At 38.9% G+C, this 26,481-nt stretch overlaps 1 long non-coding RNA gene across 1 annotated transcript; it reads right to left on the reverse strand.

The window, feature by feature from the left end:
* Positions 1-351: 351 nt before the first annotated feature.
* LOC124162223 lies at positions 352-24,327 on the reverse strand. Its single transcript, XR_006865512.1, has 2 exons — positions 24,191-24,327; positions 352-1,437 (listed from the first exon to the last, which is right to left on the reverse strand). It is a non-coding gene; the product is annotated as an uncharacterized LOC124162223 (long non-coding RNA).
* Between the last annotated feature and the right edge of the window lie 2,154 nt (positions 24,328-26,481).

Below are 26,481 nucleotides of genomic sequence, written 5' to 3' on the forward strand. Positions count from 1 at the left end.
ACATGTATATTTTGTAAGTGGAAAAAGGATTAACTTGTAAATGATTCTCTCTCCAGCAGTTTCTCTTACCATTTTCCGTATTTTTCCTATCCTTCATTCTTCATAGATTTGAGATAGTGTTTCTTGTAGTATTCCAAGCTACTTAGCCTGAGTATGCGGGTTAGAATTTGAACCAAACTCTCTTTAAAAAAGAATTAATCCATTAATAATAGAAAAAATCACTGGAAATAAAATACCAGTACCAAGTTTTTCTCCAGTTTATTATAAAATGTACATATCGTTATCAGTTTTTAATAAAAATATCAGAATTATTGTTATGACTGCTAATTTGAATTTTTTTTTAATGATTGATTTTGATTGTTTCACTTGTTTCACTTGAATGCATCTTACATCAGCTAGCGCTGCCTCTCCCGTTGAAGTCTCCGAGTTCTCGTCGCGACCTTTGTCGTTCATGTTCCGTACCACTGATTGGTATGTGGTCTGACGTCATGTCTTCGAGAGGAAAGATGTAGTGAGCATCACATTTAGTCGCTGACGTCTTTGTGTTAATAGAAATTCATTCTTTGTTTGTATTCGATGTTCCAATTCGCCGATCTCTGCCTAAAGTTCCCTCTGGATGTGGATTCATAATTTTTTTATAAATAAAATTGGAATATATTGAAGCCGTGTTGTTGGGCTAAAAATTCGTCTTCAATTGAGTGCCGAGTGATTTAAATTAGTTTAAAACTTGATTAGCGGTTTCAATGATCCTGCTTTTATCATGAAGGATGTTCTTTTGATCGCCACTTTGATCAGTATTTTGGAATTTAAGCGAATGAAATTTATATTTTCTCAATACGAGGAAATTTATGAACGTGCATCAACCCCAGCAACGAGATTCCAATGACAAACTCTTCTTTGACCCCAGTTTGATTTATATGTTGCGGATTTTATGATTTTTTTGCCATTGGTTGTTCGTAATGCGCAATCGGCGTCTGGCCTGAGACGAATAGCTTTTCTGAAAATATTTGGCGGGATTGTGGAGGGCAGGAGAGCGCGAGAAGGTAAAGTCACTCCCTGGTGTCGTGAGCGATCGACCTTGAGAGGTTTCCCTCTCACTTGGCTGCATAAAAAAGACTGGTAAAAGTGGCAGCCGCCATCTTTGGAAGACAGCGCTACCCTTCCGTGACACTCTTGGGCACTGTCACCTTTCCACAGCTTGGCCATTTGTGCTACGTGCACAGCGGTCGTTGGGTTCTTCATGTCTGCCGTAATTATTCCTTGCCGGAGTTCTTCAAAATCCGGTTCCCATGTCTCCTTCTTCCGTCGTGTTCACCTTAGTATAACCAGGTGGTCTGAAGCGGTGCCTTTGGGTGTATGCCACGATAAGGCCGGAGCAATAAGTGACCAGACAAATACCCACTACTACGCCGAGGTAGATGTTGTGTCGGAGGAATTCTGAAAACAAAAGGAGGACGACAATTATAGGGCATGAATTCACCAAGAAGCAGGATGGCAGCAGCGTTTATCACACCTTTTGCGCTATAAGAGTGTAACCGGCTCTCCGTTGGTATTTGCACAGGGGGCAATTACCATCGCGCCTTATCGATAAGATTTTCAGTGGCATCAAATACGATTATGTTTATAACTACTTAAAATTAGATGATGTTGTAATTTACAGTACCAACGTCAAAGACTATATTAAACAATTGAGAGTAGCGTTAATGCAGTTACGCCAGGCTAAGATCACTGTAAATCCGGAAAGAATTCTTTGGAGCAAAACGAAATCAAGTTTTTGGGGCACATAATTTCAGTAGAAGGACTGCATATTGATTCCGAGAGAGGGGAGGTCGTGCACGATCCCCAACGCAAAAATATAGAAGCAGCTATGAGGTTTCTAGGGATGCGTCGCTACTGCTCCCGTGTTATTCCAGGATTAATTAATCAGACGTTTTCAAGAGCGGTTTTCGATAAACCCTTAAGCCTCATATTCAAGTTATTAACCGCGGACTAGCCCGCGGGGTACCTTTACGGAGTCTCGTGAGATCTGGGTTAGAATTCCGGCCAGAAAATGTCATTTTTTCCTCTGCATGAATTTTCACACCTCACGCTGTTTTCGCATGAACTTGACTTAGCGTAGTTAAAGAGTTAGACCGTCATCAAAATGGTAAAAACAACTTAATTGTTAGATCGCAACTACTGAAAATGCCCGTCAAGCAATAAAAGCTCAATTTTTTCTTTAAATTAAGCAGTCGCAAGGAAGATTGTCATATCGAAAGGCATAGAAAGTGAATGGTTGGTTGTGTTCAGCCGCTCAGCCGTGGAGCTGTGCTGCGGCGGGCGGTAAATCGCAGCACGCCGCTTTTGCAGCAAGGTCGGATTCATGGGCGTACCCAGCGAGGGGCAGGAGGGGGGAGCTGCCCCCCCCACCCCTAGAAGCAAAAATCGCGAATGTCTTTAAAGGAAATAATATTTTTTCAAGCAAATAATTTTAGAAACTAAGTCATGGATATGGTTGGCGAGGAAAGGCAGCTTTTAGATGAGGTACGGAGGAGACAGAATGTATGGATGGAGCGAATCCTTAGCGGGGAGGGGATGTTGAAAATAGTGTTAGAGGGTTGAATGTTAGGGAAACGAGGAAGGGGAAGGAAAATAATAGGATTTTTGGATAGATTGAAAGGGAGTAGGCCTTAATGTGAATTGAAGAAGGTAGCGCTGGAAGGAAAGGGAGGCTCCCAGATCACTTCTTTAGTACTCCATGGAAACCTACCTTAATCGGTAGAATACTGTAATGATAATAATAATAAAAAAGAGCTGTTACAGTTTCCTGAAAGTGCTGATTTCATTCACCTTTTCCATGCTTAAATCTTACGTACAACTCGAACAACCATGGTTTGCCCCCCCCCCCCCTCTCTAGTTTTGATCCTGGGTACGCCCTTGGTCGGATTCGACCTCGGGGGAGAGTGGTGATGGGAGTTTAGTACTCAGTTATCTTTTGCACTAAGTGATCTGCAGAGTTGGTAAAAGTACTGAGAAAAAGTAAATTGGCTTAATTACAGTTACGTCATGAAAAAGTAATCAATTACGTGCATAAATTGCCTATTTTAAAAAGTAATCAGCAAAATTACAATTAAAATGTGGAATATTTGAATCATAGAAATTGATAAAGTTGCAATTTCACTTGCGTTAAATACAATTATAACTGCTGTGCAACAGTCATATTTTGTACCATCATAAGAAGGCTTCAACATAAGGATGGCTGAAACTTAATAAGAAAATTACATGGAGAGGGCGAAGTAAACTTCGATTTCGAGCAATTAACGGTTTCCATGAAAGTAACGATTCCTCTTTCACCGCAAGGAGTAAATTACAAATAGAAATTACATTTCGTAAAAAATATTCGTTACATAACTGCAAAAGTAATCGTTACAAGTAATCCGATCACTTTTACTCGACTATTTACCAGCACTGGTGATCTGTAATTTACTTCTGTGGTAAAATAATATTGTTGGAATTGCCGCCGAGTCTTTATTGCCGCAGCTCGTTAATTTACCATCAATGGCATCGACACCTGATGCAAACGAAAGCCCCCAAATTTTTTCATAAGAGGTCCCTCTGAAACCTCACCCCACTTCATCCAACTAGCTCATAAGATCTTCGCCGATTTTCTTTTATTTGACGGCCAAATGATTTGATTCCCTGGCATTACTTTAGGCATTTTGCCTGCTACGAAAAAGTTAGTTGCCTGACTGAGCGAAGTGAGTATGCAATATCCCATGAGTTCATATTCGAGAAACACAGTAAGTATGCAATGCAGGCGTGTCTTCGGTAAGTGGCGCGCAGACGTGACGGTAGTGGGAGCATGACTGTGAACTCCCACCCTCTGCAATTTCAAGTGCTTCGGCTTTGTTCAGCGTAGCGCATGAAAATCATCAAGTGAGTCATGGGAGAAACCGGAACCTTTCTCTATTTTCCAACTCGAGGGTCTGTTTTGTAGATGCTTCAGTATTAGATGGCGACATATGTTTTTTAATACCTTAAAATTTGGGTTTCTTACTTTTTTGTGCACGCCGAAAGTTGTTGATGCCTTATCCATGGTTGTATTAGACTATGGGTGAACAACAATTCATGAGTTTCCAAGGCTGTTGCCAGAATACGTTTTAGGTAGGGGTTCATTTTAGGAGTACGTCTCTGGGGGGCTCCCTTGAAGGGGGTACACATAAGACCGTCATCTCCACAACATTTCTGGGGCTGAACCCCTTGACTTGTTCGCTATGGCTTCGTTTGTTCCTGCAGTTGACTCAAACTGTCGAAACTAAGGTGGCGAGTGTAATTTTCAATGTGCTATTCCCATATCTTGTTCCTTTTCCATCATGTCAATGAGTTTGCGTCTGCCTCTTAGTAATTTTTTGGCTCACCCAGCGTAATTACCCAGGCATACCAAATGCAATGTCTTGCCAGTAACTTCCCTCAATCATTATTAGTGCTTCAAGGCCGGATTATATAAAAAAATAGCAGATAAATTGTCCATTCGGAGCACTTATCGTGAAGTTTGCAAATTCAAGTTCGCATACTTCATACGTCGCATGATCGATAGCGGCGCACAGTGAGCTGATATTGAAAAACGCTGGCCAAAACCTAAAAATGTTTTTTTTTCAATGGAAGTTGAAACTTAGCACATATATTGTCAATACATTAATGCATCTATTGATACATAACGTTTTCATAGGTTTTTTTCAATAATGTACATGTCCTTAAAGTTGAACAAAATTAGCAAAAATTGCCCGTATTAAATTTTTTTCTTAACTCAGAATATTAATACTAATGGTATAACTTTTGTAATATTAAAATTCAACCAAAATTCACATTGTTATTTATCGGTTTGTAATTGTTAATTTTCTTCGACTTTTACGAATTAGTTTTTATATTTGGGATCGATATGATACAAAATGGCGGACCTTGTTTGTCGTCAAATTTATGTTTCTATAGGATTGTAAGAATAGGGTCACCAAGTTCCCATGAGATTTTTACACCACATATGCTGCAAATCCTGTGGAGTGCGGAAGAGATTTTTCGACCCTGCGGCACAGCACAGCAGGCTGTAGGCCTCAAGAAAACCGTTATCGATGGATGTCGGAAAGAGTATATTTAAAGCTAAGAAGTTGAATTAAATATAAATTTAATTGTAAAAAATGCCATTTATTATAATTGATTTCTTCACTGTCTTGTGAAATTTATCGTCGTTACATTACAAAATTTCGCTGATTTCAGTAAATAGTTTTCCCATTTGCGTGTATTTAGGAATGAAAGAAGAAAAACTGCGAATTACTGTCAGATATTTGCACAAAAATTACAGACATGTGTTAGAATGTCCATCCGAAGACATAATCTGCGATTTTTTGGCCGTGCCGCGCAGTCCGTGGTTGCCCCCTTTACGCATGAAACACCACCACGCCACTATCGATAAGTTAGTGGCGTGTTTCACGTGTAGCGTGTTCGAAACCTGCGACGCAGCCGTAGTTTTCTTCCCGTGGACAAAAATATCATTATGTATACACAAGACCGTAGCCAGGGGAGGGATCAAGGGGGATTGACCCCCCCATCCGCCCCCGGAAATGAAAAAAATTAAATAGATACTTCATGCTCGCTTGGTGCTCACACGACGATGTAATATAGCGGCGCAGGGACATCTAGTAGTCCAATGAGACGTAAGTCAATAATTATTCTAAGCGAATTTGTAGGTGCAGTGTGTGAAATAATAGTGCTGTGAATTAGTAGAGAGGTGAGTGACTTATGAGCCTACTGAGGGACCGCAGAATTGACATCGACACCGAGGAGTTAATTCATTTGGTCGCTGCAAAAAAAAGCTAGAAGGCTAAATTCAATTTTATAATAATATTTTTATATTTTCCTTTAAGGGTTTATAATAAATATGTATATTTAACCGTATACGCTATTTCATTTATCTTATAAAAATAATTTTATGTTAGTCTACTATTCCATAAACCCCCCCTCGAAAATATTTTCTGGCTACGGCCTTGTGTATACAAAGAGTTCCTTCAACGTTTTGTATACATATATCGATGCCTCTTCCAGCGCTGAGTCGAAAAATGTGCGAACATCATTTGATATCTCCGAATTCTGTGCTGTTTCCTTTCGTATGAATGATTCTTTTACGGGAAGCACTTTTACTCATTACTAGTCGTAAGATTTGAACTCCATCCGTGCTGACTGGGGTTCGCGACATTGCGATTTATTCCGTTTGTCTTTGTTCTGATTGTCGAAATCGGCGATGATTTTCATGGGCTTCCTTGTTATTCCAGAAAATTCAAAAGCGTCTTTAGTCCGTATAAAAATGTCTCAGGTCATGTGTTAGCATTTTGAGCAATTCCATCTTCAATATTCACCACCAAGGACGTAAATTTATGATTTTTTTTCCTTATTGGATTCTGGTCAACCGTATTCCCTACTGTCTGTCGAAATGCCTTCTAGGGAAATATTCCCTTTCCGAAGTTTTGCGAAATAGTTGAGTTACCGAATGGCAAATATTCGCAGTGGATGGCGGCTGGATTAGCATATTTTCATTCAAGGATCTTCCGTTATGTTTTAGCGCTGAAGTTCATCGGCTAAAACCGTGCGTCAGCATTAAATCTCTCAGTTACAAATATTATTAGTCTTAAGTCGCATATAAATATTATTTTTTATTATCAAGACTTCTTCCCTGTACTTGACTTACACCGTTCTAAATTTCCTCAAGCGGACGAGGGAAGAATCGGAAATGAAGTTGTCAATTGCCTTATGTTTCATCCAAGGACGTCTACGAAACTTGACCTCAACGAAGGTCAGTAACTTCCAGCGTATTCGTGTCTCACTTCCTTCCTTTAGCTTGAACACATCTGGGCGCATCTGAAGCTCGAACGATACATATTTTAGCGTATATATGTGTAGTATACCGAATTATTTATGATGTTTAACGCTCTTTAGCAACTTAATGCCTTTAATCGCTCAATTGTGGATTCTGCGAAAGTTCATGACTAACTTAAGCAAAATATTTCTTCCACAATTAATCGTGAACTTTAAACCATGACTGTACCTACTGAAGACCCGTGGCCCTAAGATGCCTGAAATTCTGTGGTTATGTATCGCATGTACAGTGATCATTTGTTAGCTTTCTTTTGACTGCTTTGGTTATATAATCTAGCGTGCCAAAACTAAGATCTTAACAGGGAACGTTGTGGAGATAAGAGATTCTCGGAAATGGTTGTACCTTGGTTTTTTTCTCGACAAATTAAGGGAGTTATGTTAGTGAATGCGTATGAGCCCAACTGAATTTTACGGGGAGTTTTTCGAAGTTTTAGATTCCGCTTGAAGGTTTCTGGTCAGAAGGACTCTTTAAGCGTTAGACTTGATAAAGTAATATTTCTATTTTTACATGCTTAGCCACCGCATTGTAAAGGAATATCGCAGTGGTAAGAGTAGGGTAGACCGGGACGCGTTCACATGTTCTGTTCGTACACGTACATACACTGTTCTTTCAAAATGTGAGATTTCGTGCATATCGCAATTCAGTCTATTTTGATTTGATATATCCTGTCGGGCTTCTTTCCTGCTTACTATTGCGTTCTCGAAATCTGAAGATACTCATCTATCATAGAAGTTAATATTTTCTCGCATTTTTCTTACTTAATAAGTCGGCGCTCATGAAAAGTATGTATTAATTTGAATGAGAGATCATTCGTTCAATTTCTTTTCAATTCAAATCCATTCATATCATTCATTATTTCGGTAGAATTAAGGGGAAAATGTCTAATCATGATGTGAACTAGTGTTCAGGAGAAAAGAATTACTAGAGGGCATGTTTAAACACATACCGTGGGGCAGTTTTACACGAAATTGTATGTATTCTTATGTTTTATGTATTGTTTTGAACTTTCTTATTGATCTTATCTTAACATTCGTAAATTTCTATTATTTTTATTGATGATAGTCGTGTATTGCATGGAATTAACACCATTGCCTCGTACAATGTTATTTCGATAATAGTTAACAGAAAAATGTCACATCTACGCATTTACTCTATTTTTACTCCTATACAAGATTTCGATTACTTAAAAGCTGGCTATTTATTGTTAGATTTTCATCGTTTACAACTGATATAGGTGGTCGAAACGGCTGGGTTTCTTACTCAATATTTGCCCGCATTTTGAACAGGAGGGTCTGGATCTCAAAGGTATAGTCCTGCAATTCAACAACTTGATATAGTACTGACAAGTAGACTGATAACATCTTTAAATTTGGCTGTGTTTGAATAATTTAATAAATAAATAAATTATGAAAACTTTTTCATCGAATGTTTTAATAAGCTGCAAGGCACCCCATAATTGGTAAACAACTGTCTTCCGTACGGCCCTAGAGAAATGACTTCTACCGCTACGTTTATATTCACTATGAAAATGCTTTGAACTCTATTTATCAATGCTATGTTTTTATTTTGTTTACTTTTGTTCTGTTTGACGACATGTACCGCAACGCTTTTGTGTACCTGATAAATAAAGATATAAATAATTGTTACTAAATTCACATAAGTATATATATTGTATCCTACAAGCCGCATAAAAAGCGTTAGGTATTAGGGCACCATTCTGGAAACTGAAAATATTTTCTCAAAACTTTTTGGGTATGTTTATCAGGGTATCTATATTTAATCAACACGTCCTTGTGTGGGTGTAATTTTTTGTATTTTGGAACTGTGGAAAATAGAATTTAATCATCGCGTCCTTGTCTAATTGATTTGATTATCTGAAAATGAGTTGTATAGTGTGTTACAGCCTGTTGTTAGTGATAGTACAAGAATACCAGATTGGGGTGTAGTCGAATCACTAGAGAATAATATTGATAGATGACCAAGGTTTGATGGAATGATCTTTCGGGAATCGTGCCAGAATCACTATCGAAAGTTTTGGAATACCTATCCCGAGTTTGTTTTCTGAGAAAGAGTTAATCTATGGCTTGTTGTGTGATTTTTCTTATCCCCGATAATTCTTTTCACGGTTCCTTGTTTCACTGACAGTGAAATCATTTTGTTGTTCTGATCCGTAGCTGATTAGTGCCTGAAATAATTTTGAATAATCGTGGCCTCTCACGAGGAATTCTGATTGGCGAATTGGCTGTGTTTTTGCCGCCCTTTCGACGACCTTGTAAAAGGCTGCTGCCTGGCTTCTATAGCCCCTGAAATTAGTATGCACTTGCTCCCGATTCATTTCAAACAGCTAGAGAATGAACATTTTCTCCATTAATGGTGTAGATTTACGTAGACAGCCACCATCTTTCTCTAAAGGATATTATTTGAAGCTCCTTTCTAGGAATTACACCGTCTGTTGAGTGTGTAACGTGAATATTTTTGCTTCTCCTGTTGTGGAAACATGCAAGGCCTATGAAATAATACACGTGCTATATGTGAAGTAAAAGTGAGCACATTTATGATTTACATAATTGAGATTTGATGACCCTTTAAGTACGAAATTCGACGTTGTAGTTTGGTTTGCGTCGTTTCGTAACTTGAATCCTCAAAATAGTCCACGTCCTTGAATGTTACGAGTTGTATGCTGGTAAAGTAGTAATAAAATTCTTTGAAGTTTTTGAGCATTTATATATGCATTTAGAATTCTCTATTTTTATAAATAGTAAGTCAAAAGTTGAAAGTCTTGAAATGAGGTCAAAACAAATACGTAAATTCTAATTTTATGTCTCATACGGACAGCTTGATGAATTTTTTTCCCTGTAGAAGCATAGTTACCTAAACATTACAGGCACTATCAGACGTGGCATTTAAACGGTTTATCTTTGTCTCTCTTTTATATTTTTTCACTTTGTTGACGCTTCCTGCTGATTGATTTCGTACAACGCGTCTTTCCGGAATTTCGCTTTGTGACCACAAACAGCGCCAAATTGAAGAGGCTTCGCCTTGCCCTGGCGAACTCGGGCTTGTGCTGCGATCTTGCGGTCATGATTATCACCAACTGACTCGCCGCGCTGGCGTCATCGCAGCAGCAGCAGTGTATGAATCCATGATGAAGAGGAACCGAGGCGGGACGCGCTCTCAATGCGTGAAAGCGAAGCCGTGTGCGGGTTCGAGCGTCCGAGTTGGACTTCGCGGTAGTTGCGGTCAACGCGAGCGATAATCCCATTCGTCCACGGTCGATGTCGTATTAGTGTGAGCGGGGGAATTTCACGCCGGGAAATCCTTGTCTCGTGATGCGATTTTATTTGGAATTTCCCCTTCAGCTATACCTTCCGTTGATTATTCAAAGGGAACGTTATTTGCGTTTAAATTATTTTCTTGCCTACTAAATTCACTTTACAGTTATTTTTTTCGTTAATATAACGGCCACTAATGTTGAAATGGAAATACATCGGGAAAAATAATATAGAAATTGCGGAAAGCACACTGTTTTGCGTGAAAAATTTGTTGGTGGTACTTGCCCAATCGGCAAGCACAATACATACTCATGAAGGTAGTAGGTCTTATTAAGATGTGCTGTCAAAGTTGATTATTGTAATTTTGCTGCTATCTTCGTATCCACATATTGGGATAAATTAACTGTTTTCGCCAAAGTTCCAAAACTTACGTGCGAAGTGCTTTAAGCGTATTAACTTCATCAGAATACATAAAAGCCACATGGGCGTACCTGGTGGGGGGCAGCTGCCCCCCCTAGAAGCAAAAGTAAACTTAGTTCGAAACGAATTTGTTGAGAAATTTTTCTTTAAATCCAAGAATAGTGATATTAGTGTAAAATATGTAATTAAAATTAAAATATTTTTCCGAGCAAATAATTTTCAAAATTAATAAAGGGCTGTTATTATTTTCTTGATATTTTGTTTTCATAAGCTTTTCTTTTTTGCAACTTTAACTACCACGGCTAGCCCCCCTCTAGTTTTTATCCTGGGAACGCAGTTAAAATTACCGAAATCGCTTTTGGTTGAGGTTTTACCTTTTTATTTTTCAAAATTATCGCGATAAATTTACTTGTTACCGTTACATAAGCGAATGTTGTTTAAGTATTTCGAAACGAGAACTAAGGTTGACGTGAATGGTGCTGAATTGATTATGGCCATCACAATCTAATTATCGCTAAATTATTAGCCTTAATTCAAACAAGTACTTGTTTTAGAAACCCGCTTGATATATTTTGGGATAAAATGAAATAAGTCAATCAAGTTTGTGAATACTTGCAAGCATTAGCGAAGCTGTATGATCATGGCCAAATTTCTGCAAATCTCCGAATTAATCGCTTTGTTTGTGCTTATCAGAATGGTTCATGGAAATGCCTCCATTTCATCCATGTTTTGTAAACAAAGATAATCTTTATCTCTCATCGCCATCCTCAATTCAGTTCGGTAGCTAAGCTCCTTGTGCATTTAGTTCAATAACATTCCCATGCTTTGCAATCAACATTTATGTTTTATAGTTTCCTCCTCACTCATCCATGAACTCAGGAAGCTTCTTTCGCCTCTAGTTCAAAATATCAATTTTGTTTGTCAAACATGAGCCACGTTATCTATAATTAAACACCCGGATTAAAGTTTATATTTCAAAGGTCATTCATATCATGGAGGAAAACATAGTGCGGAGCGAATAACCGTGCTGCTGTGTGTGAACAGATTGGGTATGACAAACTCTAGCCTATTGTTATCGCCTTGGCTCAGAAGTCAAGGTGTTTCAAAAATGTTTAAAGTTTTCCGACGGATTACATAGTAAACAGGAATAACGTCAATGTATGAGCTATTTGAAATGTTCGGAGTTATTTTTTTAAGGCTTGGACAAGTAACTGAAGAAGAAAAATTCCAATTTTCATCGATAACTGCTGGGCACCTGGAGAAACTCCAAACCGGACAAAATTTAAGGTAAACTCCCTACCACCTAAAAATCACCATGTATTAGTTACAACCAGTTGACCCTTAAATTTTGCTTCATAAAAATACTGTACAGTACTTGATATACGTCTTACCGTTGGATTGCTCAAAGGTGTACTTGTTAAAAAGTAACTTCAATAGCGTCAGATGTTGAAATGGGGGGGTGAATTTCGTGTTTTTTTATCACGAGCGAACGGCTGAATGGGGAATCATTACTTTCCTTTTTAAAAAAATCTACCAAAATGTTTAAATGAACTGCGATTTGATATATGGGCTAACGATTCTCGGAAGTATTCTGACCTCATTTTTAGGCTGTGGAATGAAATTTATTGAATGTCGGCGATCCTGCTTGGTCAACTTTATTATCTAAAATAAATAAATTAATTACACTTGTTTGTTGTAAAAATACGGACGGATTTTTTTCTCCGTTTCCGATGCTACTTCTTACGATGTTACGAACCGATATTGTAATCATTAATGAAGACGTTCATGCTTTTTTAATAGAAAAGTCAGTTACAGTCTACTTTTATCGGATCCCCAATTTTCGTCGAATTTTCTCCAAATTACGGATTTTTCACTTATTTCTCTTTCTTGAGAATCTTAGATATGGACCAAAGCCTTGCGCGCAACAATTAAAGTAATTGTATGCTTGGTGCTCACCTTTATGAGGGAATGGTATATTATCTACATCGGCGTTCATGACAGATGACACCAGACGATCGAATCAACAAGCAGCCAAGTGATATCAAATTATATTGTACAATAATTCGTCCTTCTTAATTATATATAATCCGAGGGAATTGATATCGGATCGGATTATGCTCGGGTGGGTAGGGTCGGGGCAGGGTGTTTGTACGAATGACCTTATTTCCTCGCCGGTCCAAGGTTTATATTCGAAAAAATCATTTTCTCAGCTCGAGATAAATTATTTTCCTCCGACGGTAACAGAAAGTGGACATTTACTCTTATTTTCTCTCATTTCGCTGCGACGCTTGTTGATTCGATTGTCTGTTGTCATCAATTAAGTAAGCCGATGTACCATTCTCTTATTGAGATAAGTTCATATGTGCCATTAGTTTAATTGTGGTTACTCCGCTTTCGTCCGTATCTAGTGTTGTTTAGAAAGGGTAAAATGTGAAAAATCGTGAATTTTGTGAAAATCCGACAAAAATTGGCCATTCGATAACATTAGACTGTCACCGAAAAGTCTTCGGCTTTATGGTCCAATAAACAAAAGTCTTCCTGTCATCGCAGGTCATCTCGTGGCGAAAGCCCTGCTAAAACTTTGAGAAATGAAGCCAGTGTGTGTGGGGCAATGATTGCGCTTCCTGGTGAAACTTGTGGACCGCCAACTATTTCCCAGGAGTTGATGTTTCGGAAAAATTACGCCCGCCAGCTGGGGAACGCTCTCACCACTGTATTTCAAATCGGGCTGAAACTCTCATCCTTTGGCATCGTTGCGAACTTGAAAAGCTGGTGATAATTTTTTATGAGGAATTCAACTGCTTTATTTTGGCTCCGGAAGTCCCATTATTGACTAGCGTCTTAATCGATTCAGAAATGACCTGGTCGCTCCATAGAAATGTGTTAATGTATAACATTTTTTTATTATGGAGGGAGGTCGTGTGCGATTCGTGTGATAACACGAATAGATGCTTGAGAGAGTGCCAAACGCGTATCAAAACAGCAAAGATAAGGATTAATGCTACAGCGTAATTTGAATTATTGAAAGATTTTGATAAATCTAAATGTATTTTAGTTTTTTTTATATTCGTTGTTACCTTTTTGAACATCCTAATGAAAAACTAAAAGGAAGATGATAGTATAAAATTTAGATTCACGTATAGAATACGGTTTCTATCGAAAATTATTGTTTTTGTCACCCTGTTTTTCACAATCCTGGTACATGTCATCCAGGTGAAATCGTTTCTTTGAAGAGAAAATCAATAGTATCAAAATGGGATCAGTTTTTTACTATGCAGCTCATTGCGATCGAAACACTTAAGTCAATGTTGCCTCGAAATACTGTCGAATTAACTCAGTTAACATATTTATCAACTCTATTTTCGCTGTTAACGCGAAGCACGGCCTAATGCACTATGATAATAATAATAATAATGTCGTTTATTTTCGTAGGCACTGGGGCCCATGAGAAAATAAAAGTACAGCTTTCTACATTTCCATCTTGGTAGATAAAAAGAAGTAAAAAAGTAAATAAACATAATTACAGACAAATGCAATCAGTGCAGACCGCCAAGAGCATAAAAAAAACAATACAATATTTTCTACAAAAAAATAAATAATCGCACTTAGATATAACATACTAAATACAAGAATTTAAGGTGATGTTTGAGAGTATGATGAAGAGCTATGTATATCCCGTAACTGAAAACAACCATTGACTGGTCAATACAACTGGGCACATTATTAGGTAATTGGTGAGTAGGACATCGAAGAAGTACCTTCACTGCCGTACGAAATACCATGTTCAACTTGCGTGGTAAATTCTCTTTTTGTCTTTATTCACTCGTGGGAAAAAATGAATTTTCGGACTTCAACTACGAATGTATATTCCTAAGTTTTGTGTGATGACTTATCATAGTAAGAATGGCCTCTCGTGATCCCTTCGGCGTCTTCTGAATGTACGAGGTGTGTTAAGAAAATAACGAGAAATTTTTTTAAATTTATCGCGAGTTAGGAGAGTTTGATTTTTAAATTTCTTGATAGTGTAGTTACCGTCATCAAAGAAAACGAAATGCATTGATAGCGATTCCTCACCCACCATTAGTGTATTCATAACATGCAAAGTATTTGGTTTTAGAAATCCCAGTTTAGACGAATGGCAACGGTCAATTTTAAGCTCATTTGAAAAAGGCCAGATTGGCGCCGATGCGATTCCGATCCACGTGACGTCACATGGACCTAGTTTCTATTCGATAGGAGTTTTACATCGTCCGAGATTACTAATGCATGCATGAGGTACAGATCTCAGGGAACCATGCCTTAATAATCACCTATTAAAACTGCCTATGGTCGGAGAGTTTCCTTCGTTTGATAGGGGAATAATAATCCTTATTTAACGAATTTAAGTATACCGGGACTAGCCACGGTGATAACTTTTACGGGTGTCACCCGCAATGCACAATTGTGCGAAAAATCCACAGAGAAAAAATCATCGCCTTGACCGGGATTCGAACCCGGATCCCGGTCAAGGCGAAGGATTTTTTCTCTGTGGATTTTTCGCACAATCCTTATGTAAGCCAAGCGCTACGTGCTAGCAGGGTACTCGGCTACCTGCTAGCAGCCTGCGTCGTATCAGCGCTCAAGCCTCGCCCCAAGGTCACCTCACACGGCGACAGCTGGAACCAGAAATACGTCACACGGACTTTTCCCATCATTCCTACTTAGCAGTCGCGTTTACGCGCGCTTGAAATTTTTCACTTTTCGTTTAATCGCGAAAAATAGATATCGTCATTCGAAAATCTAAGAGCGTGAAATGCGTACTCCAGGAGTAATAATCTTTCGATTTAGGCAATAAAAAAATAATAGGAAACCACCCTATTGTGTTGGTATACATGCCCCTGGAGTGTGATAAAATTTTCAGCTGTATTCATAGCTTACTTTGTTTGCGGCAGCCGCTGAGATATTTTCATGAGCTGGGCGATTTTCGGCTCGCACTTTATTGCTTACTCGTGAAGTTTTGGCCAAAGACAATGCTGTAACGATGCCCTCCCAGCCTCCATATTCGCCATACATGGCTGCGCGTGAATGATTTTCTGTTTCCAAAAGTAAGGAGAACCGTAAAGGGCCTTCGTTTTACTAGCATAGATGAAATTAAAATAAATCACTGACAGAGCTAAAGGGTATTACAAATATCGAGAAATATTTCGAGGATCGGATGCAGCACAAGTGCTTTATCTATAATGGGGACTATTTTGAGTGCGACGAAATTAATGTAGACGAATGGATAAATAAATAAAAAAACTAAACTCCCCGTTATTTCCTGATCGCCTCGTATTTCAGTAATCCTAGCATTATAAAAAAGATGATTTTATGAATGGAAAGGAGCTGATGAGGGGGTCGTTACGTGGTTGAAGGAAAGGCTAGAGAAGGGTCGGCAATGGATCTTTGCTCTTCGAGATTCGGAAACGTGGGAATATAGGAGGGAGGAGGAAAAATGCCTTATGGCGGAGGGAGGGGGAACTGAAAGGGGTGATTCGTAAATTACAGTGCGATCTCGTTAATCCGACCCATACGCAGTCGTGGCATACCCGGATTATTGGAAACATACAGGGAACAAACAATGCACGAAAAGCTTTTTAATGTATAATTTTGCAATTAAATACATAAAGTGACGCCAACTCTCCATGCTACTCAGGGTGTGATATTCAAGGTAGATAACCAAGTTAATAATAACGATTATGGTCGATAAAGGAAGAATGAATCCTGAACACCAATGTGATTTCTTTTCCGGATTCAGTGGGTCTCATAACCAAAAACGTATGCAAATGAATAACTGGCAAACACCTGCATACATAATAATAAAATAAATATTTAATATGTATTGAAAACTCTTTGATTTAAAACTCATAAAATTATATTATACGAAGGGAGGTCGCTAGTGCTGCCCGCCGGATTCCTGGACGCGTCGCATTGCTGCAAGGCAGGATTTCAGATATTGTACTGTACTTCATATAAACCCACCTTAACTGGTATAGTGATTAAATAATAGGGTGGTTTCCTATTATTTTTTATTGCCTAAATCAAAAGATTATTACTCCTGGAGTACGTATTTCACGCATTTAGATTTTTAAATGACTATATGTATTTTTCGCGATTAAATGAACAGTGAAAATTTTCGTGCGCGCGAAAACGCGACGGCTAAGTGTGAATGCCGGGAAATCTCCGTGTGACGTCGTTCTGGTTCCCGCTGCCGCAAGTGAGGTGACCTTGGGGCGACGCTTTGAGCGCTGATACGACGCAGGATGCTTGCAGGTAGCAGAGTACCCTGCTAGCTGGTAGCGCTTGGCTTAAATTAGGATTATTAATACCTTATCAAACGAAGAAAACTTTCCGACCATAGGCAGTTTTAATAGGTGATTATTAAGAAATGCTTCCCTCAGCTCTGTGCCTCATGCATGTATTGGTAATTTCAGACGATGTATAACTCCTATCTACTCTTATAAAAACTAGGTCCCTGTGACGTCACGTGGAGTGGCATCGCGTGAGCGCCAATCTGGCCTTTTTCAAATGAGGATCAAAATTGACCATTGCCATTCGTCTAAACCGGTATTTCTAAAACGAAATAATTTTTATATTATGAATACACTAATGGTGGGTAACGAATCGCAATCAATGCCTTTCGTTTTCTTTGATGAAGGAAACTGCCCCATTACTAACCGCGGCGATACCGCGCCTTCTGTGTAGACCGTGGGTATCGGGTTGGTGTGGTGCCTAGTGAGTTGGCTTCCCACCTCGTGAGCTCGGGTTCAAATCCTGGCGGTGGCAGAGAATTTTCAGAGATGCCTGCTTGAATGTTGTGTGGTGGACATTTCAAGCGCAAACCTCCGTCCGTCGGATGGGACGCTAAGCCGCGGTCCCCTTAATACCTTTCGTGAAGAGCACGCTAATGCCTACGCCGGGTTTCTCTCCAACTTACCTTCCATACCATTCTCTACGGCGCGAATGACTTCAGCTTTAGGTTGCCTCCTCCAAATACCATCACTACCGTGTAGAGCGTCTTCTGGAGGTGACGCCGCACAGCAGGCGGAAATTGAAAAAAGCTTGACGAAACCCTAAACTTTCACTATTTTTTTGGTGAACAAAAATGTTACAGTCCGGTAGAATAATGTCGAAGGATCAAGGAACTATGGCTATTTAAATATTTGGTTCACCCTTTAATCATTAAAAGCCGTTGAAGACGAGAAAAAATATAAAAAATTTCAATTCTGAATTTCTGCAAAAATCGGGTATTTACTTTCGCTGGTTAGCCGATAATATGGTTTTCCATAAATTTCAAAGAATATTTTCTGAAAGATTAAACCTTTTCTAAGAAGTATACGGGATAGTTTATTTATTTTTATCAATTTTTCTTATAAAAATTAAACATTATATTCGGATTAAGGAGGTAAAAATAATTAGAAATCGAAAAAATCGTGGATCTGCGTTGAATAATGACGGAGATATTAGTTTTGTCAAGCTTTTTTCGATTTCCGCCCGCTGTGCGACGCTTCCTCATTCGTGAGGAGGGTTGTCTCGGTTGGCCCCCCGTCCGCTCGCCCGCATACTCTCGTGGCATTCCCACTCTGAATCTCACGCCCAGGCGTTAACCCCTGACTCCCGTTCTCCTCCGCTGACTTTCGGGCACTTTTCACCACGAATACAAATCCCCTCCAAAGCGGAAATTGGATCTCAGCTCTATATTCTCAACAGCATATTATTGGAGTGGGTAGAGCGATATCCTGTGTTCTGTAGATACTTGTAACCAAGGGTACTTATATTTTCATTTTCTCAATGGATGCAATACGTCTCTGTTAAATAAAATTTCAGGTAAAATTGTATTGTAGTTCCCGGTGAGTGAGAAGGCTGCTCTGGTCCTCCGCCGGGTCCGTTCGTTACGACGCACAGTGGGGCCAAATCCATAAAAGGTGCCCATAATTAGAAAAATAAAAGTTCGGGGTTATGATTTCTTTATACATGGTTGGGAAGGCACTTATTTGAGCTGCTGAGAAATAAGTTCGTGAAGCAGATAAGTGTGCACCTCTTCGTAAAAATCACTTTCAAAGTGACATGTGCGCTGCTGGGATACATAGCCTCCCTCTCGCTTCGAAATACCCTCATCTTCTAGACTCCTCCTCAGCTACCCAATTTGCTAAATTTAAAATTTAAAAAATAGAATCAACGCAACAATGTGCATAGATAAAAAATGTTGCTTTACCATAACATTGAAACAATATTAAAATTATTATTAACATAAATATTAACCAAGAAATTGCACAACTTTTATTCAAAAATAAAAATACGAACATCATTAAGTTATATAGCAGTGCTCTGCAGTGCTCTTATATAGTTATATTATTGTAGCCACAACTCTCGGCTATCAAAACAAAAAAAAAATTAACCGCCCCAACCCGCCCCTTCGTGAATTAATGAAGAAATACGTAAGTAACCTCCAACCGTATGGACGCCGAAGCGCGCAGCTCGTTGACACGTTGCATGCAAGAGGGAGCACTTACTTTATAATCGGTGTTGAAATGAGTTCTTTTGCAATAAATTGCCGCAACAAAGACTCAAGACAAAGTATGTACAAAGTCAATGCTATAATATCTCGTCCAGTAAAGAATGATATCCCTAATGTAGTTTAACCACGTTGCATGCATGGATTCGTAATTTCGAATGCTGCTTTGCAAGTGGCTTTCAGAATGTAAGTTAAAACCTGGCAGATCTGCAATACAAACGCTAAAAAATGGGTGGAGGAGCCGAAGAAGGAGAAGGACTTAAAAAGGAGCTTAGTTTAAACCGGCCAAAGCAGGTGTATGGTAGTAGTAATGACGACAACACAGCTCTAGAACTCTGAAATTTCCGCCAATAAAACATGCTTCAATTTGGAGCTTCTTCAGAGATTTAATACTGTTTTACAAGCTGTCTTCTGGCTATAGAATAAATATAGATATCTGCGAAGTGCATTCTATCTAAACAGCACGGCTATTGTTGAATTATATCACTGGTTTTGCATGCCAACAATGTTTACCCTAAATACTGTTGCACGAAAGGAATGCCATACAAAATTCATTGTTACCAATCGGAAAAATGTCAGAGGAAGTGCAGGAAGCGTACAACAAATTGTTGAGGAAATTCAGGGAAGATTTTACCCGAAAGTGCTCGAGGAAAAAAACTGTAGTGGACTTCGTCGTGAGATTGATGTTACATTCCGACTCGATTAATGAAAGTCATATTGTGATGCGGTCCAAGTCATCGACAGTTTTATGTTCCGGAGCCATGAATATTTTGTATGAATCCTACCTGATAGAATCAGGATCTTCATCGGAATCGGTAGACGATTCTTTGGATGGAACGAAGTCTGATTGAAATTTGTGTTTACGTTTACAAGCCTATGTGCGCAGCTCTTTTCATATTCAACGTAGAAAACCTACTATATAATAATGTGTGATGTAAATGTGTTTGTTAACTTTTTATATATTCTTAAAAAGACATTTAAGTTATTAGTTTTCATTTACTATTTAAAATAATAAGTGGGTTTATTCAATAATGCAGTTTTGTGCTGAGATAATTATTCATGGGACGAATTAGAGACGGATTATATTTAGTGTTTGCATTTTTTTAAGTGAGTGGTCGCGGGCCTGTTCATATTTTACGCAGATTGACTGTTATACAATAATGTTTTACAATTTCTTTGCTACCTTATTATGTTCCAGGCTGTATTTTTAAGCCATTAGTATGCATACATTCTTATAAAGTGTACAAACATTAAGATACATGTAACAATATCCGAAATTAATTCGTTTAAAATGTTTGAAAAATAAAAATAGCCATAAAATGATATTTATTTAAAATAATTCATAAAATTATTAATTGGTTGCCTTAAAGCTTTGAAATTTATTTCATATAATTTTCATAATCAGTTTCATATTCGTTATATTATACAATTAAAAATATTCCCCCCTTTCTACTGGACATATGGAACAATTACTGTCTTATTTTAGCAAAAATAACCAATTTTTTGGCAAAATATAAATTTTCTTTATATTTCAATATCATATTCGGAATTAGCGACCTCGAAAACTGTTATGTCCCAAATTTCAAGCAAATTACATGATATTTAATAATTATGACCAACTTTTAAGCATTTGGCCCCACTGTGCGACGCGTCGTTTTCCCGAAATAAGCCGTGTATGCGATTGGCTCTCTCATTTCTAGCCGAGTTAGTATCCCTTCAGTACTCCTTGTCGAATTGCCGAAGGACGTTCATAGAGTAGTTGCTCAGTTAGGGATACAACGAAAGTGACTACTGAAGATTTACATAGTGTAGTCTTGGCAAATAGAGAGGGGACTATAAACAAAGTTTTAATACATGGAGCGGGAATTGTGAAACATGACATTCTTCCTATTGGACAGCTTTCCGAAGAGGCATTGGAAGCCCGACACAAGGAAATTAGAAGATTAGACATTAGACACATCGAGAAAAACATACCAGTAAAGTTTATTTTTGGACTCAAAATTTACCTTATGCACAACTATTGGATAGCTTTAACGTTGTTAACAGTGGAAAAAATTCTATTTTCCCCTTGATTTGTCAAAGCAGAAGGTAGGCATGCCCCTTTAGAGTTTGCTTCTCGCATCACATTCGTCCATTTTAATTGTTATCGCCCATCTAAACAATATTGTGGCCTCCATAATCTTAAATAAGTTCAATTGCATCTTTACAATACACAATTTGTAGAAAGTTTCGTTAATTTACTAACACTTTAGACTTTAGCGACTTTTGGCCGGTTTTTTTCGATTTTAGCTCACTGTGCGTCGGTGGACATGCCTGTGAATGTGGGTTACTCGGCTATCGAATCGTCGGCAGTAACGAACGGAGTGACCCGATAAAGAAACCGAACAGCCCTCTCCAATCACAGAAGCCATATTTTCAAGCCCCTTATCTATTCTTTCGTACTATTTTTTCTGTATACGCCGTCAATGACCGTCAGGCACTCGCCAAACACATTGTAAACGCTGCGCTATCCGATGTCAACTATTCAGTTTGATGTGAACTTCGGGAGCATAGGAGGCGAGGGAGGGTCTGCCTGAGGGATCCCTCGGCTGAACCCCAGGGATCACTCTGGCGCCGACCGACCCTTCAGTGACACGTCGCTTTCCCTTCGCCCTCTCTCTTCACGTGCCAATGCCGTTCACCGCATCCCCCCTCCCTCCTCCGCCATCGCTCCCTCCCTCTTCGCCAACTTCTTCTGCCGTCCGTCATGAAGGGAGGAAGCTACCGGAAGTGATGCTCACGGCTTCCGTCCCTCGGCGCGTCTTCTTCATTCTTTATCACCCGAAACATTTTGCCCCGTTTACACCACGATCGTCGCGACGTTGATCGCGACTACTGCACGTCTACACGTCTAAAAGTTACCATCGTAACTCAGTGCTGCCCTCGTTGTGGAACTGTGTCAGATAACAACTGACGACGACACTGCGTGAGAAAATTGAAATCCTGGAAATTAAGAAGCAAAAGAATATTAATGTTTTCATGTGCTAAAACTGAAGCTAGACCGAACTGTCGGTAAAACGTTAAAGAATATAGGTTTCTTTATGGGAATCTGTCCAAAGTTTAGCAATATTCGTGCGGTAAAGACAGTATGGAATATTTTGCTAACTGGTCACTTTATTATAATATCGACTCCATCCGGACTGAACGTGTCCAAAATAAATTTTTCAAAGTAAATAATTGCGATTTATTAATCTCTTTGTCTGATTACATCACTTCATATATTCTTTCCCTAGTTAATTTGAAAACTCTTGCACGACCAAGGATCCTCCAACAAAGGCATATTCCTCTACAAAATTATCAATTAATATTTAGATTGTTCCAATCTCCTTTATTAGTAACTTTTAATGGATCCCGTCATAGCTATATAAATCCTCACCTGCTTGTTTTTAATTACCATAGAGCAAATTATGTCTTCAACTCCCACCTATGATGAGATAAAACTAAAACTAGTCACAACAGTCCGTGAAGTCTTTAAGAAACTAGATTCTTCGAGAGAATATGTCAAAACATTCAAGAATATTCACGCATTAAAGACAGTACATATTGCTGTTATAATTTAACTAGAAAAGGCTTAGATTTCGGCTTGATTCGGCACAAGTATTGATATCTCCATGTCCTCATCTAAATGTTATGGTTATTTCTGGCGAATTTTATTGTGAAATCCTGTATACAATGATTTAATTGGATAACATTTTGTGCATGTTTGTTATTTTCCATCATCTGTGAATTATAATGTAAGGATACATGGTTATGGGTTAACCTGTAAATAACGAAATGCATAAAACTGGTATAGTACAGAATATCCGATATCTTTTGGTAAATAGAACATCAGAAAAAACTTTCCCCTAACGTCCTTCCATTGCCTGTTGAATAATGTCTTCAATCGTTGCCATATATCTTTGATATATTAGAGTTATTTATGAAATATCAATTACTGTATCAAGATTGCAACGGCGCGAAAGAATCGTATATGCATCGATCTTCATTTCGATCTCTTTTTTTCTTGGCACACTAGCGATAACCATCGTAAGTTCGGCAGTGTTAGGTACTAAGGCCTACGATGGTAACTCTGCGCGTCTACACGACGTTTTGAGGTTACGATCGTACGGATCAACGTCGCGACGATCGTGGTGTAAACGGGGCATTTGTTAGCTCACCTTGCGTCATCTCCTCCGCATTACTTCCGGACTCAACTCCGATTTCTTTCGTTGGCATTGTTTTGCATCTACCAGCAAATGGATTGGGCTCATTTGCCTATTTGTTTTCGGTTGTGATTAGGTTTGAAAATAAAAAATGCATCCAGATTGGTTCATTGAAACGGGAAAAATAATTTTAAAATTATAATTTATCCATATTATTCATTCATTTGTTGTATCGCTTTTACTTTGTGCAAAATGCCTTGGTTATTATGTTTCCTTATTCATACAACACCACGTTATTCTGACAACGCGTTATTATGCGCCATTTTTATATGCTTTTGTCAACTGGCTAGTTGGGGTGAGTTAAAGACACCGACAGGTACAGCCCATGAGTCGCGACTTCGGCGCGGTCACTGTCGTTATGGATACCGGTGTATTACCGTCTTTTGATCCGTCGCGACGCGTCGCCTTACTTTTCCGCGACGAAAAATCGATGGTATTAACCATTTCGCTGGTAAGTTGTGGCGTCACGAAATCATGGCTAGCGCATCGTCACTTCTCCGGAACTCCTCGTCCTCGCATGGTTAATTGTTGTTAGCAGCAATGTTTTATGGGTATTTTTAATGAGAGATTCCGTCCCTCTATAAATGATAAAACCGTGAGTCAGTAATGTGCCATGATGACGTCACCAACTCAACTCTCTCAAATCTCTCTGTTTGCAGTTTATTTAATGTATTTTCTTCTCGTGATCACGTCTACCATAATACGACGCTAAACGAAGGATATTTTTCAAGTCGTATGAGAAAAACTCTTCTCCAAATTTATTCGGTTACTCGAGTACCATCTGGGTACTCGAATACATGTGGTACACTCCTAATCTTACCTTATATGAAAGGGAAGGTGGTTCCGGGGCGAATATTGACGCGCGTGCTTCGCAGGGGACCTTCTCGGCTCTTCTCCTCAAAAGGCACTTGTCACGCGGACGCCCTCCACTTCTCATTCACTCAAAGAGCGTTCACCCTCTCCTCTCTCCCCTCCTTTGCTCTCTCCACATCCCACCTCCAATCCTTGCTGCGAGAAAGCAAGGATTGAAATTATTAGCGTACCTTCCCCCTTGACAAGGAAGGCTGTCGTTTGGCTGGTTCTCTCCGTACCATCGTTTGACTATGAATAGGGTAGTTTCCTATTATTTTTTTAATGCCTAAATCGAAAGATTATTACTCCTGGAGTGCGCATTTCACGCTCTTAGATTTTCGAATGACGATATCTATTTTTCGCGACTAAACGAAAAGTGAAAAATTTCAAGCGCGCGAAAACGAGACGGCTAAGTAGGAATGATGGGAGAAGTCCGTGTGACGTATTTTTGGTTCCAGCTGCCGGCGTGTGAGGTGACCTTGGGGCGAGGCTTGAGCGCTGATACGACGCAGGCTGCTAGCAGGTAGCGCTTGGCTTAAATAAGGATTATTATTCCCCTATCAAACGAAGGAAACTTTCCGAACTTAGGTAATTTTAATGTGTGATTATTAAGAGAGGTTTCCCTGAGCTCTGTACCGCATGCATGCATTAATAATCTCAGACAATGTAAAACTCCTATCTACTCGTATAGAAACTAGGTCCCTGTGACGTCACGTGGAGCGGAATCGCATGGGCGCCAATCTGGCCTTTTTCAAATGAGGTTAAACTTGACCATTGCCATTCGTCTAAACTGGGATTTCTAAAACCAAATAATTTGTATATTATGAATACACTAATGGTGAGTAAGGAATCGCAATAAATGCATTTCGTTTTCTATGATGAAGGAAACTACCCTATTTTCATAAGTATTAAAAGAAAATAGAGATGGCACTTTTCCGCAGGTTTATTTAAAGTACGACGCGTTTCAACCGTTAGGTCATTATCAAGTACAGGTATCATTGTTAGGTCATTATCATGTACAAGTATCATTTTACTAGATAATGACCTAACGGTTGAAAGGCGTCGTGTTTTAAATAAACCTGTGAAAAGTGCCTTCTCTATTTTCTTTTAATACTCACAGGATGTCATTCCACTACATTTCGCCTGCTTCTGTTACTTTTAATATGAATTTTCAATTCACCAATTGGTTTCGAAGTAAGCAGATGTTTACGTTGTTTTCAACAAATCCATCAATTTTAGTAGTATAAAAAACTTTATTTCTATAAAATTTAATGCTAGATTTTGGCTTCCTTGTATCTATAGTTCAAGCTAATGGACCGAAAAATACTGGAGTACCAAGCGCTCCAAGTTGGGCAACTTGATTTTTCGCACAAAAACGGGTACTTTATTATAAAAAATAAAGTACAGGAAATACTATTGGGCCGAATATTTTTAAAATTGAATGATCTAATGTAGAAATAAATTCTCTTCCGTTTGCTTTTTGTTGCATTGAATTTGATTGCTTCGTTTAGACGATAGAGCTCTTTAAACTCGGGTGTCTTTATTTTTTTTCAGACAGTAGTAGCAGTCACATTTTGTTCATTTCAACTGAAAATTTTATTTCCATTAACCTTATCTCACACGATGAAAGAGACGAATCATGAGTTCCATAACATATTCCTGACGTCTCAAGTCCAATAGTATTTGGAGAAGGCGAAAGGCATTTAAGGTCTTTTACGCCACGCTGGAATGAATGGCAGAAAAGGTGGAAGAAAACCGACGTCGGCATTAGCCTGCGTTAAGGGGACCAAGATGAGCACCTAAGGGATAGCGAATTGCTTAAGGCGCCTCAGGTGATCACAGTTTAACGTCCCATCCGACGGACGGATTTTTGTAGTTCACTTCACGAGGCACTCCAGCAGGGATCGGGAAATCCCGGAAAAAAATCCGCTTCAACAATATTTGAACCAGGATCCAATAGGTTGTAAGCCAGCACTATGTCCATACCACACCTACCCGATCCCCCTCCTAAGTCTCAGTTGCGCAGCGAGGGGGGGGGAGTTGAGGGGGGAATTGGCTCAATCGGTGACGTCAACCAAATTTGATCCCAAAATCAAAAATGCAGAATAACCTTCCGGGATCGGAAAAGAAATGAAGCAATCAATCACTAAAACTTCAAAGCTAACATGCAATGAGCAGTAATGTACCAGAAATAATTTGTTCTTTTGATTTCACATAATATTATATTATTTATTCTACTAGAGTAAGTAATTTGGAAGG

The sequence above is a fragment of the Ischnura elegans genome, chromosome 7 (assembly GCF_921293095.1).
Source record: "Ischnura elegans chromosome 7, ioIscEleg1.1, whole genome shotgun sequence".
In the NCBI taxonomy this organism is placed as follows: Eukaryota; Metazoa; Arthropoda; class Insecta; order Odonata; family Coenagrionidae; genus Ischnura; species Ischnura elegans.